Raw genomic sequence first — 21,530 nt, 5'->3', positions numbered from 1 at the left:
TTATAGATGAGAAAACAGTCACAGAGAGGTTAGTAAGTGACAGCACCAGGATTTAATCCAGATGACCTGGCCTCAGGCTCTGGGCTTTTAACTACCAAAGTAATTGAAATTGTAGAAGGATTAATGTATCACCCAAGGAAAATATATGGAGTGACAATAGAAGCAGCATCAGAGAGGACCCAAGACTCTCCAAAAGCAGCAAGATTTCAGACATTGGAACAAAAAGAAAAAAAAAAAATTCAAAGTAAAAATAGAAGAGGAAGGAGAGAGAGGAAAATATTGTCTATATTACCATAATGCAAAGGAAAAGCATATTCTAAGTCAAATGCTATCAAATTCTGCCCAGAAGTCAATGAAGATCACTCCTAAAATGCTCTCATTGGACTTGAAACATAATGAACCCAGCTGCGAAGTCTTATACGTCCCGCTGAGGGTCTGGCTCTTGTTCTATGGTCCAGTGATTGTCTGCCTGGATTTTGTGCATCAGAATCCCCTGGATGCTTTTTTAGATATGCAGATGCCTGCAGCTCCAACCCAGACCCAACGACCTAGAAAGTTTTGAGATGGAGAGGAGGAAGCATACACACACTTTTAAAACCCGGCAGGAAGTTTCAACGCTCATCCGAAGTTCATAATCAGCCCTCTTAGTCCCTGGGAGTCACTGATCCCATGGGGACGGTGACACTGTTACATCCATGTTTCAGAAAGATTTCTCTGATGGTTGTGCACCAGCGTGGGGAAGTCCTAGAGGCCAAACAATAACTAAGAGATCTGGACAGTCCCATATTTTCCATAAACTCCTAAACCGGGACTGAGAGTTGTAACTACTGTTTGATTTTATCATACCTTTTACCGTCTTGAGGAAGATTCTACCTTGCATGCCCAGCCTCTGACACACTGTTGTATCTGTAACATGAAAAACTCTCATGTTCAGTTTGAAATGCCTAAATTTGGCAGTTACGAAGTTCCAAAAGGAACTAACATAGTCCCAGAGGTAGTTGGAAATAAAGGGCTTCCCCACACTATTCTGTTTAGTTAGAAATGTGCTGTTTTTTCCTACTGCTTAGAGATGATACCTTAATGTGTCTGTAACTCTAAATGCACTGGGGGAGGGGTTCTATTTGGGAGTGTTGGGTGGGTTTATTTATTTATTTATTACAGCGAACAGAGGGGAAAAGGCATTGTTTTCTTTCCTGTCTGCTGCTTTTCAAAAAGCTTTAATTGAGCACAGCTGTGATATAGCACAGGCCTAAAACAGGAAATGAGCGTTTCAATAATTCTACATTTCCAAAGCACTTCTTAAATGTCGTGGTAAAAATACCAACAACAGTACCTTTTGAGATTAACTGTGAAGGAGTGGATTTAACTCTCTAAACTATTTCAGAAGACCCCCGTTTCCAAAATATTCTGAGGAACCCTTTTCTCTAAGCTGTTAGGAAACACCAAACGTAGAAGTCAAAAGAGAGGGAAAAGACAAAAGCGAGTGTACAAAATAGAGAGAAAAGCTGTTGTTCCAAGCAGGGTTTTTCTTCCCTGCATTGTGGCTGCCAAGCACAATTTCACATTTTTTGATTTAAGAACAATCTTCTTGAGATAATTTCTTCAGTGGGAATGTGGCCAGTGATGAAGTGCTTTGGGCTCTTGGACCAGATTCTTAAACACTTTGCAATGATGCAGTTCAGGAAGAGTTTTTTTGAAGACTTACAAGGTCAACAAATGTTAAAGCTAATAGTAGCCCTATGTCACACACACCCTTCCCCACCACCACCCCTATTTCCTCCCAGGATTTATCTGGATTAGTGACAGATAGCTCTGACCCAGTGGCCTGTCCCTGGCAGCATAAGACAATCTTTGCTTTAGATCATTTAATCATTTAGATCATTTGAGGATACAGTAGTCTCTCCTTATCCATGGTTTTGCTTTCTGCAGTGTTAGTTACCTGGGTCAATGGTGGTCCAAAATATTAAGTGGAAAATTCAAAAAATAAAGAATTCATAAGGTTTAAGTTGAGCGCCATTCTGAGTTGCATGGTGAAATCATGCTCTGTCCCACCCAGGGAGCGAATCATCCTTTTGTCCAGCCTCTCTACACTGTATAAGCTCCCCACCCCTTAGTCACTTCGTAGCTTTCGGCTTTATCAGATCAACTTTCACGGTGTCACAGTGCCTGTGTTCAAATAACCATGTTTCACTTAATGGCCCCAAAGTGCAAGATTAGTGATGCTGGCAATTCAGGTGTGTGGAAGAAAAGCTGTAAAGTGCTTTCTTTAAGTGAAAAGGTGAGCCCAGTACAATAAGTTATTTTGAGAAACAGAGAGATCACATTCACGTAACTTTTATTACAGCATGTTCTTATAATTGTTCTATTTTATCAGTTATTATTGATAATCTCTTACTGTGCCTAATTTACAAATTAAACTTTATCATAGGTATGCATGTATAGAAAAAAACCCATAGTATATATATGGTTGGGTACTGTCTATGGTTTTAGGTATCCACTGGGGGCCTTGGAAGTTATCCCCTGTAGATAAGGGGAGGAGGAATACTGTAATGTAATTGGTCACAGATTCTTGGGTTTGAGTAAACTGCAAAGTGTACTAAAATATTAATATTTGTGTTTCCAATTTTTCAAACAGGCTTTACTGGGAAAACAAAAAAAATGAAGACCATTTTCATCATATGTTTTTTCTTAGGAAATTCATCAGTCTTTTAGTTCAGTTAGAAAAGCATTTCTTGAGCACATAAACCATCTCAAGCACTGTGCTATTATGCTGATAACACAAAGATCTACCCCCAATTGGTTAATCCTTTAGTACAAGAGTCTGCAAACTGATCTGTATACAATCCAGATATCAATATTTTAGGCTTCTTTGGCCACCTACAGTGTCTGCCATATGTTCTTTCTTAGTGTTTTATAACCATGTAAAGCATAAAAACCATTCTAGGATCAAGGTCATACAGAAACAGATCCAAGGTTTAATGGATAAATAATATATAAAGGATGGCTTCATTTGCAAGTGAAAAAAAATAGTTTAAGCTATATAAAATTTCCAATAGTTGACCATAATTTCATCTGATCCAATCTATGTGTTAAGTCCAGTCTACTACATAATTAAATTATGGACAATTATACACTTGCTATAATATTAAGTATAAATGCATAGGTGAAGAAATTAATCAATGCTTCCTGGGAGTGTTTCATCAGAAAGACAGATTCTGAGTTAGCTTTGGTAAGCCGAGAGAAAGGAGAGGGGAGAGGATGGAGCGAATCCAAGTAGGTGAAACAAAAAGAGTTATGACACCAAATCCTCACAGTGGGGCCAAAGCACAAGGTGAATACAAAAGACGTACATCAGCAAAGTTGGGCCACAGTGTCCAGCACCTTGTACAACTGGCTAAGAAGTTTCACGGCTATCATATGAGCAACAGGAATTGAAGACTTGTCCAGAGAAGTGTCACAGTTCAATCTATGTTCAAGAAAGCTAGCTTTTGTCCTGGCTGGCGTCATCCTGTGCACCAGGAGGTTGCCAGTTTAGTTCCATCAAGGACACACGCCTGGGTTGTGGGCTCAATCCCCAGCTGGGGGCGTGCAGGACACAGCAGATAGATATTTCTCTCTCATACTGATGTTTCTCTCTCTTTTTCCCCTCTCTCTTCCTCTCTCTAAAAAAATAAAAAAAAATTTAAAAATCAATAAACGTCTTTAAAATAAATAAAAAAGAAAGCAAACTTTACTCAAGGCTAGCTATTCCACATGGCACCTGGGTTCAAATTAGTAAAAGACATTCATTCCTTTCCTAGGTCACGTTCCTTTCATGCATCAGAAAAACTGTTTTAATGTACTGATTATGTTAGAACAAAGCTCTATCACCTGCTGGACCTTTGCTGTAATATGAAAATCTATACTGTATACTGTCTGCCATGGAAATGGTGCTTGTGAGGTGTGGTACTTTTTTATACAAATTATATGTGTGCAGCCATGTCTCTGGAAACAATATCAAGGTTGATAACACTGAAGAAATGAGTCACAATGAAATAAGTTAGGGATTTTTTCTTTTTAATAATCCCAGGCCCAGGCAGGGGATGCTGAAGCCCTGGGAAGTGTAGGTAATGAACATGACAAACACAGAAAGCTACATGAGGTACTGAGTGTAAAGATTAGAAAGGGAATTTACACGTGACTCTAAGAATTGTATCTGGGACAAGTGGCTGAAGAGCTCTGCCTTTACCTGGGAGAGGACATGCAGGAGGAGGCTTTGCAGAGTTAAATTTTGGAGATGTTAAGTAAGGAGTGAGACGGAGCATCCAGAAAGTTTGCAGGAGATGTTTAAACTCAAGACGGGCCCGTGGCATGCATGTAATTGCTCAGAGTGTAAAAAGATGAGAGAACCCGAAAGCGAAGGGAGGCCTATAGGTGACCAACAGAAACCAGCCGAGAGCAAAGGATACAAACTTTAAATACAAATTCCAGAGGGAAACCAGGGGGAGGTGATACCACAGATTTAAAAAGGAGGAGGAACATTCCAGAAGGTGTAAGCATAATAGTAAAATCCACCCTTCTGAGGGTAAGTCTGGTGGCCAAGGAGCTAGGAGGCTGTTGGTTGCCTTTGTTAGAGATGTTTGAAAGGCTGGAGAAAGAGAATTCAGATGCCTGGATCCCCAGCAGAGATAATCATGGGAGATTAGAAGGCAGAGACTGGCAAATCCATTTTCTCTTTGCTTCGAAAAGGCTGATGGCAGAGTCGAGGGCAGGCAAAAAAGGGTCGGTGTGGAAAGAAAACTGTGGTGTGTTTTTTTATAAGGACCAGAAGGAGATGACAATAAAAGAAGATTGAATACGCAATAAATAACATGCATGCATTATACAGAAAGCCACGTGAAAAAAGAAACAAAAAAAGATACCGACCTAACTTTAGAAGTTTAAGGCCCAACAGAGAAGGGGCGCAGGTACACAGCAGTGCCTGGCCAGCTGCCAGGCGGGGGCCTGGACAACAGGGGTCCCGGATTTTGGCATCACCCGGCCTTGCCTCGGTTTCTGCTTCTGCGCCTCTGAGCATCTCAGGCTGCGGCGACTTGCAGAGTTAGAGGATGAGATCACACTGTCCCCCGGGCCTGGCTGAACCGAGGGCCTGCTGCAGCTTGACCTTTCTAAGCTACCTCCCTGAGAAGGAAAAATGCCTCCGCTTCTTTTCAGCTAGCTCACCTTGGGTCCAAGGGTTCAAGACAAACTTGGAAATAAAATCACTCATCCTAAATGTAAAAGCTTCCTCCACACATGAATCCCAGAACTCAGTGTATTAACGTTTAATGGCTTTTTAAAAATTGTCGCTGGCCCTCCCTTCCCTCCCTCCCTCCCTCCATAACCCCCCCATTAACATTGCAGTCATCAGGATCAGTTTGGCATGTTTAGATTTTCCAAGGCAGTGGATTTATTCTGAGGACAGGTGTGCGCGCACATTTCTCTCTGTGATTAAATGGAACCAGCATCCCTTCTGACACCCAAGAACACAGTGCTCTTTTGCTGAGATGGATCGATAAGAATAATCTTCTGCATTGAGTGTCACTCCTGGCTACTCCTCATTTGTGCACAGACAATCTCTCCCTGAATCTCAAAGTGGACAACTACATACATTATTCTGAGCAAACAGAGAGAGCTGAATCATTTAGAGTTCGCCTGGGCTCTGATTAGACACAATGATACATTCTGGAGGAACACACCAGGGACCAGATCGCATATATCATCACAGGACGATGGAGTGTACCTTTCCGTGGTGAATCATGTAGTCTCTGATCTTACTAGACCACCAGGCTGCTCTTAGCCCTTCCTGTTGGTAAAGAACCTGGCAGGAATACAGAAAAGTCAAGGTGTCCAGGGTGCGAATTCCTAAGATTTAATCAGGCCGAGTGGGAGAAGTGTGTGTGTTTTATCTTGGGGAAGAGATATGAAGGGTTGAAACCAGAGCTTAAAATTTCCAAAATCTATCTATCTAATCGAAACTGGGAGTCAAAGTTCACTGGGGTCTGAATTGCCTGGTCTTAAGGTCATCAACAATGGAACTGGGGAATTCATCACTTCATGGTTATGACATGACCTCAAAAAGCATTGAACACAAAAGGCAAGTGGTGTTAGGAATTAATTGGCAGCCTGCTCAAAATATTTGAGGGAGCAAAGATAATGGACTTGTAGTTTTCAGCCAATACGGTGTTTTTGTCTTAGAACTTTTTTAAACTTTCTTAAAACTACAAATGTCTCACAGAGGTAAATATTTTGCAAATTTCTTAATCCAGCAAGCCAGGTATATCTGATATTGGGAGAAACTACCTGCATGGCTGTCTGCTTGGAAGGGATTAGAGAGGTTGGGAGAGTTAGTTTTATATGTGGCTGAGAGGAGGTTTGTGAAATCTAAATTGGGATAACATTCCTGCTCTCATTCATTCGCTCACTCATTCATTCATTTATTTTGTTAACCTATTGCAATTACTTCTATCTTTTAGAAACAGATTACCAACAGAAATTTTTAAAAACTTGCAGTAGGCTCAGATCACCCAAATATACAATATAAGCCTTCCTACTATGTCTGATACCTATTTTACCCATGACTCTTTCAATACTGAGGGTGCCTGCAGCCCTGGCCGGGTAGCTCAGTTGGTTAGAGCATCATCCTGATATGTTAAAGTTATGGGTTCGATCCCCATTAGGGCACATACAAGAACCAACCAATGAGTGCATAAATAAGTGGAGCAACAAATCAATGTTTCTCTCTCTCTCTCTCTCTCTCTCTCTCTCTCTCTCTCTCTCTCTCTCTCTCTCTCTCTCTCCCTACCTCCCTCCCTCCCTCCCTCCCTCTAAAATAAGCTGAGGGTGTCTGTGGGTGTGGGCAAGGGCTGATGGCTTTCTTGCTTTGACAATTTCAGATTTTTCAGAATAAATCTTCTTTAGAGCTTCACCCCAGGAACCTTCAAGCCCCTCCTCCTTCCTGTCTTGGCCCCAATTAAACTATTTGCTCATTTGCATTCTTGTAAGTGCTAAGGAAGGAGAAGGGAAACAAAACTCTCTTCAGGGGGCACGACATCAGACCCTGAACAAGGTTCTACAAGGGTAGAATTTGAAAGTGGTCCATTAAGCTGAGTGCCCAGCTCATGTTTGGATTCCATTTCCTATCGTGTTAAACAATTAGAGTTGGCTCTATTACTGAGATAAAGGGGGAAGATGTGAGTCAGGTTATTTATGGGCACCAATGAACAGGCCAGTGGCCTTCCTTTGTGGATGGAGATGATTCAGTTAAGTCCCCAACTTGACAACTGTGAAGTTCAATTGCTAGGAAGATGGCAGTGGAACAAGGAAGAGGGGAAATAATGTGAATCAAGAACTGTGAGCTGCGACCTGCCAGGTTTTACCGATGGGTTTTGAGGGGCAGCGATATATACAAAGTCAAAACTTTACTTTAGAAAGTGGCCTACATGATTCAGAGCCTGTTCTCTGAAAAGAACTTTCAAAATATTATCGTTGAAGATTATCAAAATGAGAGAAGGGGTTTTAAATAATGGAACTGCAGCAAAGATGCAATCTCGGCAATAAACATTGATATCCCCCAGCTGACTTAAATTGGATTGTGCCGAATGAGGAATGCTCATGAATTCATGTAAATTATTTACAGAATGCATGCCTCCCCTTCAGCTGCCCCTTGTCAGAGAAGAATGGATCCCCGCAGAACTCTGCTCTGAGCTTTCTGTCAGGAACAGTATAAATGACTCATATAATAACGCTTATGCTTCTCCTTGTAGGAGCAACTGGGGCCTCAATGCGCCCCACAGTGAGTGAACGCCACGCGTGCACCTCCTCCTATCATAGGCTTTCCCCGACTCACTCGTGCCTCGGTGGGCTTTGCCCCGGAGGCAGGCGGCGCAGCATTTGGGGTGGGAGGTGTAAGCTTATGGCTGGTTATCACTGAGCCTAAGTTACTTTTCACTCTCACTCTCTTGCTCTTCTTCCTCATGTTAGAGTTTTACGTAGGAGGTTGACCTGATGACCTGTCATCATGTTTTCTGAATGTATCTCCGTCACTGATGTTTTAAGCACTCCGTGAAAGTCTACCTAATATTTGTTTTATTGCTTATTGTCAGCACCAACTAGCTATTGCCACTACTTGGTATGACGTGGAGTTTATGCACTGACATCTTAAAGAAAGTAAATTAAGGAAAACGAAGATGCACAGCTTGAAATTACTCATCAGTCTTTTAAATATAAACATTCACATTTCAAAGGATGAATATAATTTTCAAAATATCTTTTAGAAAGTCTGTATTGCAAAATCCAAACAGAACAAAATATATAAAGAGTAATAAAAAACTTAAAAAATCAAATAGAATTCATAATAAAGTGAAATATCTATTATTTCAGTAAATCCTACTCTAATAGTAAGTAAATGATTCCTTTTTCAAAACTCTGGTTCCATTTATCAGTTTATTCTTGGGTCTACAATGTCAATCTCAGCTTTAACGGCCATATTAATTTGTTGTTTTTTTCTAGTGAGTTGCTAGAAGAAACATACTGGCTCTTGCTTATTTACTTGGTCAAGTGCTATCTTATGTAAGGTCACTTAGCTTATGTGTCCCCCCCTAAAAAGTCTCACTACATCTTGAGACAACCTTATCTTTGAAGTTAGTCAGCCTCTTATAGTAAAAGTGGGTGATTGCACTGTGTCTTTCCAGATGTTTCTCGTTGCTTCCTAATGACTTTCTCTAAGTCAAAGGTTCCACTTGACTCAGCAACTTAACTTGTCCAAGAGCCAAGTGAACGGTAAAACTGATGTCTTTATACTCACAGCACTGTAAACTATGAGCATAAGTTTCTTGTTTAAGGAAGTGAGAGCCAAATGGAATAAACATACTGAGAAATATTTATTCTCTTTCCTGTCTCCCACTTTCAACTTGTATTGAAGTTAGAAAAAACCCAAAGCAAAAAAGATGTTGGAAGTGCAGAGACACCATGCCTAGCATTACTGACTTCACATTTATTAGCGATAGTGAGGATACCAGCAAATTACATATACTTGAGGGGTTAGATGCAATTCTGTATTGTGTATATAGAACACACAACTATGTATACATGGAAGTTGAGAAACATTTTCAGTGTAGTAAGAAGAAATTGGATGGACCTTTGAGTCAGAAAACAAATGTTAAAATCTCAGTTCTAGTGTAAAGTAGCTCACAATCATGGAAGAGTCTTTATTCTTCTGAGTTTCAGTGGCTTTACGTCCAAAGAAAAGAGATAAAAATAACAGAGTTGTTGGAAACATTACATGAGAGTAACATAGGGTATCTGGCACTTAATAAATTCTCAATGAACATTACTCAATTAAAACTTCAGAAACTTATTGCCAAAACATTTTCTTAAAAAAATATGTCTTCGAATGATAAAATATAAAATACTAATTTATCTGATACGTTTTTATCAATTAGTCTTCTTTCCGTGGGACCTCCAGCTTGTTCTTGGCACCAATAATGGACAGGTGAGAAGAGTTTAAAAAAAAGATAGTTTGAATTGAGGAGTTTGATACATTTTTTTAAAAAAATTAACATTTGTCTAGTGCTACCCTGTCACTATTTTAAGTAATATCTAAAGAAAAATCCGATGTATTACTTTATTATTTTGTTTACTTCTCATACGAGTTCCAAGAATGTGTGTGATCACTCCTTTTTAAATAGACAGAAGCTCCAAGGCAACTCAGTTTTAAGAAAAGCTTTGCTTCCCTTCAATATCTGGTAAGCTGGTATGCTTTTCTCTCCTTCTATTTAAATATTTATTATAATGAGAATAATTGAACTGACTGCTTTTTTTTTTTTTCTTAAGGTTAATTTAAAAAATATAGAGAGTGAGCACAAGACCAGACTGACTGGATTCAGGACATGGACACTATGATAAATGCCTCCAAAACTGATAGTTATAGGCTATGAAACAGGCAATTGTCAAACTGCCTTTTCACATGTCAGCGCTGAAGTGGGATGTATCCGGGCTTCTCTAGGAAAAGCTCTTTCCTCCAGGAAAGAGGAAATCAGGCCCCTGGAGCCATATAACTAAGACTGACCCTGGCCTGGCTGGCGTGGCTCAGCAGTTGAGCTGATATCAACCTAGGATCCAGGAGATCCAGGTTCAATTTCCCGTCAGGGCCCATGCCCGGGTTCAGGCTCCATCCCCAGGAGGGAGCGTGCAGCAGGCAGCCAATCAATGACTCTCATCATTGATGTTTCGATCTCTCTCTCTCCCTCTCCCTTCCTCTCTCTGAAATCAATAAAGACATTTTTTTTAAAAAAAGACCAACTCTGAGCTATGTAAATCTCATGCCCTGAAATTTGCAAGTCTGTATCCACTTTCCTAAGCAACTAGGGGAATTATGTCTTTTTTCCCCCCAGGGGCATTTGGTTTAGGTAAGGATCTTCAGAGCTAAAATAAGAATAAGATGATTTTATATATATATATATATATACATATGTGCGTGTGTGTGTGTGTGTGTGTGTATATATTTGTAGAATTATTTGTGGTGTATATTTCAAAGCAGAACCAGAGAAGGCATTTCCTATTCTTTTATGAGAGGCTTATGTGAGGAAGAGCAGAATTGCCAGGCGTGTAAACCTGAACTGTTAGGTCAGTTACCAAGAGTCATAGTCATGCATATGTAAGTGCGTATATACTTTTGTTCTTGGGACCTAAATCTGCCAGGTGCTGTGTTCCGGGACTTACTCAGGACAGTCTTAAACTTTACATTTCCTTAAGTGGTTTAGTATCTCAGCTTGGCCACAGCCTGCCTGCCTGCCTGCCTGCCAAGTCTCCTTGTCTGCTGCACATTTGATGGCTTCCTTCTGGGGGCTGCTAACTCTTGCTGCCTGACAAATGAATTAACAATAGGACATCATCCGAGTGGTTCTGAGATAATTAATGTGCATGTCAATGAGCTTATACATTGAAAGACATTTGCTTTTAATGTACACTCTTATTTTAGCTTCCCTTGGAATTTTTTTTAGCTACACTTTTTCTTTTTTTAAAGTATGTTTTCATTGAGTTTTATAGAGAGGGGAAAGGAGAGGGAGAGAGAAACATCGGTAGGCTTCCTACTGCATGCCCCCTACTGGGGGTCGAACCCGAGCTCCAGCATGTGCCGGGACTGAGGCCCGATGGGGCGACCTCTCGGTGCATCATGGGATGACGCTCAGCCACTGAGCCACACCAGCCAGGGCAACTCTATACAGACTTTTTGGAAGAATAATCGTGTGTTCTCCACCTGTCTAAATCAAATTCCATGTACTTTGCTTACCTTTTTTCACATTTCTTTTTCCCCTTTCCCAAGGTTTTCATTGATTCTAAACTGTATCATCACTGGCCTTAATGTCCACAGACCCTCTCAGTTTTATACACCTTCTAGATATTTATATAAAATTTGTCATGAAGCAGGTACAATGATACAAAACCCACTAGCTATTAAATAACAGTTGAATCCAAATTGTGTTTCTAGCAATTTACCCGCTGTGATGTCTAAAGCTTTTTAAAAATATTTATGAAGAAGATAAGATTTTTCATTAGCCCAATTTCTAATTTTTTTCCTAATAAGAATCATCTTCCTAAAGTTTGGATTTGAAAGAAATATCTCTTAAGTCCTAGAAAAGATGGGGTAGAAAATCTACATCACAATGGCACAGAGAAAATATCCAAGTGTTCTCCTAGGAATTGGGGGGTTATACTTCCTTATTATAAGAGATCTAGAGAAATCTTTAATGAAATTTTTTCCTTCTTTTTCTTAAGTTCTGTTTCCAATGTTCTGATCCTTTACAATAACTACAAGCACTGAGAGGAATAAGGGGGTTTGGAACTGGTAAGAGAATAAATGGGTTTTGAATTGCTTATAGAGCCACAATTCTGGTTTTAAGATTTGTAATACAGTTGCTTGTAATTCCTCAAATAATTGGATTGCAGTCAGAATGATATAAAAAAAACTGACTTGCCCATCCAACTACATTATCTCAATTTGCTTATTTTTATATATCAAGGAAAATACTTCTACTTAAAATGGAAACCAAAAGATTTCTATGTTCTATCTAGAGCTTCGGGATTTAATGCAATATGGCTTTGTGAAGTCTGTATTGTCAACAAAGGACTTAAATTTATCTCCTTCTTCTGAGTGCACAATTCAACTAAGACCAGTTCACCTTAGGGGGTAACAGCCTCTACTTTTGCTGCTATCAGCCTCTGAATATAGGACTCCGGATTATCCATTCCTTGAGCATTTGTAGGTGGGCCTGGGAGAAACTCGGGTCATCTGTTTCCTCTGTGAGGGGTTTTTCCCCCAGGGGGCCATCTGGTTTGTGTGATAACTAGAGTGTAATCATGAGTAGAAAGAATCCCCCTCTGCAGGCTATCAAGGTGCCTATGAGGTGTTTGTTAATGACCACCCATCTAACTCTCCTCTAAGTTTGATAGGATCTTCACTGAGTGGAGATAAAAAAAGGGCTTTTTAATTTTACCCTGTTAAGGGAGTCCCTAAGGCTAGCGGCTATGCTCTTTTGTGTCGTATTTTCAATTTAATCTTTCCAATAAGACTGTTGTTTAGGATGAGATCTCTCTAATTTATTTATTTTTTTCAAATATAGAATAGTTTCCAATTCAAAGGATCCTCGTCTGGCCATTGACAAATAGGATCTTATTTTAATCTCAATAGTGTCTCAAACCAATAAGCCTTTTCATGGTTTAACCATGGATGCAAGAGGCATCTCAAAAGAGGTTGCAAAAGACGTAGCCCTCATCCAAAAAGTTCACTTCCAGAGTCAGCCTAAGAGGTCAAAGACCTTCCTTGTCACAGGTGGTAAGAACATCGCAGTGAAAACTGTGTCTCTGGTTTCCCCATGAGAACATAAAACATCTCTAGTCACAGACCCACTAATCTGTGATACCAGAGAGGTATTACTGGACTGGAGCTTTCCCGGCACTAACAAGACAATGAAGGTTGAGATGACAAAGTCCCCTTATGGCCTGGGACCCCTTATGACAAACTCCCTGGAGAGCTGGCATGGTGAAACAAAGCAAGTGCTGTTTCCAAGTTCCACAGCCTGTTCGGCTGTCCACCAGATGAATGCATCCGGCTGGCAGAGACCAGGGAAAGTATTCTCACTGGTCACAAAGCCAAGCTCCCAAGCTATAAAATAAGACAAAAGAAAACGTCATCTGGCCTATGGTTCTCCTCCTTATGACAAATGCCATAAAAGAGACAAAAGAAAACAGCGACCATCTCTGGGAGAAAAAAGAATAACAATGTGGATTTTAAAAAGGGGGTTGGGGGTCCTATGGAAAAGAATCTCACAGTGTGATCTGCCATTCTTTAGAGCAGTTTCTCAATCCATTGAAATTTTGCTTCTGGACGTGTCCACAAGATTTTGGCTCAAATAAACTCATATAAAACTTTTTTATATGTTGGATGTTCTTTTATCAACATTAATAAGAGAAACATTAATCTCTCAATCAGTAGAATAGATAAGTATTAAAGAGTAGAAAACGTATATAAAAAAAGAAAGTCTAATGATGAAGGAACTGATCAAAACAATTAGACATTTTTATCTGTTAATTAAATAAAGATTAAAATAACAATGATATTGTTAATATTAGCTTGGGGCTGATGAAGTAGGAATATGTAGCATTGAACATTAGAATGATTTTTTTCCTTATGATATTATAATGGCCTACAGCTTTTTCTCTTAAGCAATTTGACAATGGATAGCAAGTGTTACAAAAATGTTTATATCTTCCAGTCCTGTAGTAAAACTCTGGATGCTAAGAAGATAATTCAAAATATAGAAAAATACAGTGTACAAAAACATTTAAAATAATATACATATTTAATTATGGAGGAATAATTAATTATGATGCCATTATCTATTGGGACATAATATAGAAATTAAAAATATGACTATGAAGATATATAATTCAAGACTATCAAATTTTTAGATTAAGAATAAAAAGGAAGAGGAACACTTTTACATATAACTTTATTCCCACTTATATAAAACATATATATGCGACAAAAGACTGGGAAAAGTAATTTTAAACTGATAATCTTAGTGGTGGTTTAAGACATTCGGATGAGCTTGGATATTTTCATTTTTGTCACTATTTTGTAAATTATCGGTACAATGAATATATTCATTTTATTTTTCTTTTGAAAACCATAATACAAAAAAGCAATTTTCTTTCAACACAATTTGCCTTAATGGTTTTTATTTAATGTCCATTTGTTTTAATTTAGTTCTATATTTGTGAAAATTATGAAAAAATAATTATCCCATTTTCAGCAAAAATACTTCAATTATCTCATTTTCAGTAAAAATACTTCTTTAATTTATGTCTACTTTTTAGTACACAGGGCTATAATCAATCTACTTTAAAAGAACCAGAAAAACATGAAAATTATAACTGTAGGTAAAATATAAACAAAACTGGTAGAGTGTTTCAAGCAATTAAATTATGCATTCAAAAAGTTAATGAAAAAAATACTATATGATGAACTATATAGATAGCAAAGGTAATTTCCTTCATGTATATAACCTTGAATATATTCCAATCTATTTTTTGGAAAGTCTGCAATGTAAGCATACACTAATCAACCTCACTTCGAGTGATAGTGTTCCCTAAGTGGGCAACATTCATAGTCAATTAATGCAAAAGAGATAAAGTCTGGACCAAGGGCAGAAATATATGATTCTCCATAGTGCAACCTAGGTGTAAGCTTCTGAGGAATTAATTATACCTGAATTTGAGAAGATGAAGGTCAATCACTATTTTAGTTATTTAACCTCAGAGAATTATCTCAGATAATTCTGGAAACTCATTAAAAGACCTAGTGGATTAGTCTCGTCTCTGAAACTTAGGCTGGAAATAATGGACTAACAATAGAAGCTGTGACATGGAAGAGCCTAATTAAAGGAATTGTGTCTATGATGAAGACTAGAGAATTGATTTTGAAACTGTTTGGTCTTGTTAACAGAAGGAGGTGATGAAGCTTTTTTTTTTCTCTCCTAACTGGGAAACTAGCAGATAATATTCTAGGACATTTTCAGTGTCTCCAACAGGAGTGGATTTAGAACCAAAATACACCTTTCCTTTTGTAAAACTGATGAGCTTAGAAGAAAATGGAACATATAGAGCTGCTTCCTACAGGCATTATATTAGGCTGAAACCATAATATAATTCTTTGTGTGTATACACACACACACACACACACACACACACACACACACATATGTAATTTGGTTAAGTATAGATTCCTTAATAATCCCCAGTTAAGAGGTAGAACCAGTGATCCATGAATTCTAGGATTAAACTTTCTTCTTTATAAAGAACTAAGTCTAAGGTCCAAAAAATTCTGTAATTTTTCCAGACAAAACACTAAGACTCCAGATAATGTAGAACAAGACCAGCCCTGGCTGTGGCCCTCCCAGCATTTAGCCTTGCACAGTTGCATCCACTTACCTCCATGCATATTCCCATATTGTTACGGAACTTACCTGGTCATAATGACGTCTCACTAAGAGAATGTTTTATGGAGTAGACACCAAATGTACAATCATCACTAGAAGCCTTTTCAGTGTTATTGACAATATATAGTTATATATTTGCTACAAAAATCTTAGTGTCCCAGATGGGTACATGAGTACCTCTGGTTCCATTAGCAATGACCAAGGGAGCAGAGTCAAATAGTGTAGACACAGTTTCTGGTATGAGGGTGTCATTCCTACAGCAGTGGGGAATCCTAATAGTGAGGATTTCTAATGCTGAGAGTTGCTGGCATCAGTCTTGGAAGATAAGACATATGTGAATGGGGAGAGGGTAGAAAAGGAAGGTAATATGAAATAAGAAGGGAACACATTTCATGGGCAGAATTTATGGGGAAGCAAAAGGAAGACATTAGTGAACAGATAAAGCTAATATTGAAAATTTGTGTTTAAGTGCAGTAATTGGAAAAGTAGTAAGGAACTAGATTGTGAAAATTATTGAATATCATGACACTAATTTACACTTATCCAGTAGACTGTGGACAACGGAAATAGATAATCCTGAAAGAAGAAAAGCCATAAAGAGAACTTTGGTTAGGAGAATTAATCTCTTGTCTTTATGTGGACATTATTAATCAAGGAAAAGGCTGGCTACTAAATCCATTAAATATGGGTCATGCTCACTCAACATCCATGTTCTTCCACACCTTCCTTATAAATGCGAGAACCATGTGACAAGTTTTGTCCAATGAACTGTGATTGGAAATGTGTTACTTCCAAGTTTATGAATAGACTTAACTCTCCAGCTCTCTCTTCCTTTGTATTGGTGATCCTGGAGGCCTCGTGTTGAAATGGTAAAGGCCACATGACGAAAACAGTTTGAATTTCTGAATCTCTATTTGGAAAGGTACTGCACTGGAGAAGTCTCGCTAATAGATTTTGCATAAGTGATTAAGAAAATATATGGTATGTTATGCCTCTGAGATTTAGGAGGTTGTTACTATAGCATAAACTAATTTAGTGGTTCTCAAATTTGGGCATGCCTCAAATTTGGTAGATAGATCTCCAGTGGAACTGGAAATAATGCAGTTCTATTAAGTTCTCAGGAGATGGTTGATCCTGCTGTTCAGGGGAACAGATTTTGAAAATCACTGGCCTAGGCAAATTAGAAAAATCAGGCACCTCCTGCAAAATGCAGATTATCTCTGCATTAGGGTAGTAAGAATGGGATTTTTTTTTTAAAGGATGAATACAAGGAATGTTAAAAAAAAATAGACATTTTACCCAAAATTTATATTATTTGGGGGCTAAATTGAAGAAAAGCAAACTCTCTTCGTGGCATAATTAAAGGAGGGTGGTTAAAATGTACACATTTCCAGTTATGAGATAAATAAGTACTAGGGACATTATGAACAACATGATGACTATAGTTAACAGTGCCACACGATACATAGGAAAGTTGCCAATATTATATCTATATGAGGTAATGAATGTTAGCTAAACCTATTGTGTTAACCATTTCATAATACACATAAATCAAACTATCATGTTATACGTCTTAAATGTATATAGTGATGTATGTAAATTATTACTCAATATAAAGGAAAAAATATTTTAAAAATTAACTGTATTACATCTCTACCAGTGCATGCAACACTCTACCAATATCGATGTTTCTGGAAGAAGATGTTCCATTCTGTGGTGTAGGATGGAACATCTGTCAAGCCTTAGTAGGTTTTGTTGTCAAAGGGAGGACCATTCTTCCAGGGCTAGCAGTTTTCAGTAGAGTATTTGTTATAACCAAAGTAACTACCAATGGCCTTTTCAAGGGGTGTGTGGCTGGATTACTGGCATTCTTAATAAAATAAATGGAGAACTAACTTTCTCATCCACTCTAAAACTTTCCAGGTATGTAATAGCAACGGAAAAGCATCCCTTCCTCTATGGCTCTACCCTTAAGTAGGTGACCGTCTAGTTAAAGTCTTATCATCATCTTAGATTGTGGATGTGAAACTTGGGTAATTATCAGAAATACCTGAGAAATGTTTTGGAAACTGTAGGTTATTGATAACCACCCTGAGAAATTCTTATTCACAAAATCTCAAGTAGGAGTTAAGAAAAACACACATTTGAAGAAATATGTGTCCCCCCCCCCCCCCCATTAACCATACTTTAATATCACCAAAGATGAGGAGAGGAGGTGAAAGCAATAGGACAAATAATAAAGAAGCCTAACTTTGTAAGGCCTCAGGCTTGAAAACTGTATCTTCTACCCAAGAGCAGCCTTCTGCAGACCTCACCTTGTGCTGCCACCAAATTTCCAGATTGTCAAAATGTGATAGGGAGAGATACGTGCTTAATTAGTCCTTGACTGTCTTCCAAAGCAGATGATGACTACAACCCCAGCTCTGAATAGCAGGCTATGTGCTGATTTTGTTCATCCGGTATGTGACTAAGACATAAGCGTTTCTGTGGGGGGAAAGTTGGTGGAGACAAAAATTGGCAGAAAACTACAAATTTAATTCTCTTTGAGCTGTGCAGCTCCCTGCCTGGAATATTTCACCCTTCATCAGTCAGCTGAAATTATTTTGATACTCCCTTTTTGGCAATGAAAACCGAGGAGGAAAGGAAAGTTTTCCCCTTCCCTTTTCCTATTCTCTCCTTTGCCTGATTTTTGCTCCAAGCAAGAGTAGGCTGCCCTGACCTCACACAGAAGTGTCCTCCCAACTTTTCTGCCAGCTGAATATAATTTTAAGACCTCAGTCTCTAAAAATGTAACATTTACTACTTCTACTGGTAGATAAGGTTCTCTGGGATGTTGAGGATCTATGTGTGGACCCCCTGCAGTTGGGCCTTGAACTAGATGTAATGTAGAATGTACCATGATGGTACAAGGAGCAGACTCGACTTCCTAGTCAAACATAAAACTAGGAATTATTTTCTTGGTGTCCCTTCTCCAGTGCCCCAAATACCATAAGTTCTGCCCCACAGAACTGTATCCACAGTCTTACAATTCCTTTCTGGCTGGTAGTACCTTGATAGGAGATCTTTATCAGCCATTTGATAAATTGTACCTACAGACCTCAAGTCCTAGTCTATGAAGCTAATGCTTGACTAAGTGTCACTCTGATTGACACACTCAGGGGAAAGAAACACTAGATGTTAGGTATTGTTAGTTGTTAGTGGGTTTGTGCTTTAGTATTCCTGGCATAGTGCAGGACTCAGAGAAGGCATCTAATAAAATGTTCACTGAATGAAGAAACATGTTTGCATTGAAACTGAAGTCCTCTGGAAACAGTGCGCTACTCTTCGATAACAACTGGCTATTCTTAAGGTATTCGTTTGCCTTTAACTCAAATACAACTTTTCATGTTGCTTATGCATGAGGTGGTTTTAAGAACTAGAACTGGAATAGAAACTGAATTTTCAGTGAAGGGGCAGAATATAGCCAACTTTTATCATCCATGAAAGAAAAACCATCCCTAGAATGAAAGTAGGGGGTAGAAAAATTGTACAGAAAAAAAACAGCAAAACAAGTCTATGGAGATCAGAATGTGGGTCACTATCAGTACAACTTTGAAGAACTTTCCACACATTTCAACCTCAAGAAGGTGCTGAGAGAATCCAGGAGACAAATATGTCCCTATGGCCTTAAAAAATTTTCAAAGATATTCTAGAGTAATTCTTCCCAAAATAATAATTTTTAAGTACTTGGCTACTTAAGAACCTGTTCTTTGCTGTCTCCATATCTTGGGGGCCAAATATATGGTGACAGAAGATGATTTGACTTTGGGTGGTGGACTCACAATGCAATGTATAGATTATGTATCATAGTAATGTACCGTTGAAACCTATGTGACCCTATTAACCAATGTCATCCAAGTAAATTAAAAAAATAATTTTATATATATGTGTGTGTGTGTGTGTGTGTGTGTGTGTGTGTGTGTGTGTTTAAAACAATCTATTTGTCCCTTCTTGTGAATAGGCCCACATTACCTACCCAGCTATCTCCATGACTACTAACAAAGTACTATTCTCCACCCATCAGTGTACTCTACCCTACTAGACTCAATTTATTTGGCAATACTCTACTTCCACTAAATCTCTACCGCCCCTTTTTCACTTAAGAATTCATTCATTCTTCAAGATCTTAGCACTATTCTTTTTCTAAATAAAGCCAGTCTAATGATTCTGGCCCTCTCTCCCCCACCCTTTCTCTCTCTCTCTTTCTCTCTCTCTCTTTAACCTCCTGGATTTATATATGTCTTGCCTTTACTTCTTATAAAAATGTCATAGTGTTTTGTAGCTATTTCAAATGCATTTTAAATTATTAAGTAAGCTAAGACACTTTTTGAGGGCAAGAGTTCTGTCTTATTTATTACCATAGATAGCAAAGGAACATACCTGATGCTTAATAAATATTAGTGGAGTTGAACAGTGTCAAATTGATCATTTGACTCAAAAACCTCATGGTTATTAAAATCATCACAGAACAAACAGATTAGGGTCATTTAGGGAGCAAGGAAGATAAATATCCTTTTATATGTCTCTGCCTTTGGCCTTTGTGATTAAATCTTTTTTTCAGAGATTCCAGGGGCTCCAGAGGACAATCACAAACCCACAAAAAATGTTTAAAAATGTTTATTTTTCTCTGTTTCAAGTCGGTATAATTTACAGTTAAGGTGACTACTAGGTTGATTTACTCAAGTTTCTATTGGTGAAGGGATATTTTGAATATTCAGAAATCTCCCGAGTGGGCCTTTTGTGAACAAATAAAGGTGTGTCCAATTATTCAATCAGTGTAGCCAAACATTTGGTACTGGACTATTTTTTTTCTAAAAGATATTATCTATTTCAAGTGACTATTATCCTCTACAATTACTCACTCAAATGTTAGCAAAATAGAAGTTATCTGACCCATAAACTATTTCTTATAATCAGAAAATGAGAAGTGTTTGGGATCTGAGTATCCTGCCAAGGAGGAATAAACCCCACTACCATCCTCAGTAGGATTCGCCCAAGTTCTTGAAATGTTTGTGATCCTTGATGACCTCCAAAGCTTTTCCTGAAAGAGAAGAGAGTTTTGTATCTTCTAATCCATCATAATTAGAAAGAATAAATTAGGACCACAGATCTGAGTTCCATGTGACTGCAGGCTGTCAGCTGCACTTCATTAGGGGATGCATTCACCTTCCTAGGAGGGTTCAGGACTGTTGGCTCTGCCATAGAAGCCTGGCTCCCTGCACAGCATCATTTAACCCTTCCCTGGGACTGTGATGTCTATCCCAGGAGCCAGCATCACCCCTCAGAAAGCTGGCTGAATATAGGGGGACTCAGAGCTTCCAGTCTGAGTTTTCCCTTTGCCAGCAGTGTGCAGATGGAGGGGTGGGCAGGGAGTAAGGGGGGGTTTTCCATGTGACTGTTTCGGATGGCAGTAAATGGAGACGCTAATAAACACATTTGTTCTTGACTTCACTGTAGATTTGTGGCTGCCCGACTGACAGTTGAACACCTGGTAGAGGATTGTGTGGGTCAACTGCACTAGTCCTTACAGAATAAATGAATAAAAACGGAGAGAGCTGGAATGCATAGAACAACTTCATTTGTGCACTGTTTTGCTGTACAGCCAACTACAAATATATTATCCTAAGTCACCTCTTTTACATTGTTTCAAATTTTATTCCAAAGCAACTGGCTGATTTCAAGGTTCCCACCAATGCCCACCCTCCTTTTGTCCCCTCAGAAGGTACTCAGGGAAATCGCTAAATAGAATTACCTTGAAATGTGTCACTTTAATTTGGGATTCTAAGCATAAGGAGACAAGGTAGATCTAGCAGTTTGTTTTATGCACTATTTTTAGTTTCCCCTTTTCACTTCAATCTCATAAGTAAAAGTAGTGCTCAGTATCTGCCTGGTGTATGCCAATACAACTTGGCAGGAATTTAGGTTACAGTCAGTCTTTGTAAGAATAATTACATTTGTTGAAAGGAGGCCTAA

This window comes from Miniopterus schreibersii (genome assembly GCF_964146895.1).
Source record: "Miniopterus schreibersii genome assembly, chromosome: 15".
Classification (NCBI taxonomy): Eukaryota; Metazoa; Chordata; class Mammalia; order Chiroptera; family Miniopteridae; genus Miniopterus; species Miniopterus schreibersii.
The sequence above is the reverse complement of the archived record's forward strand: the minus strand, read 5'-3'. Positions refer to the sequence as shown.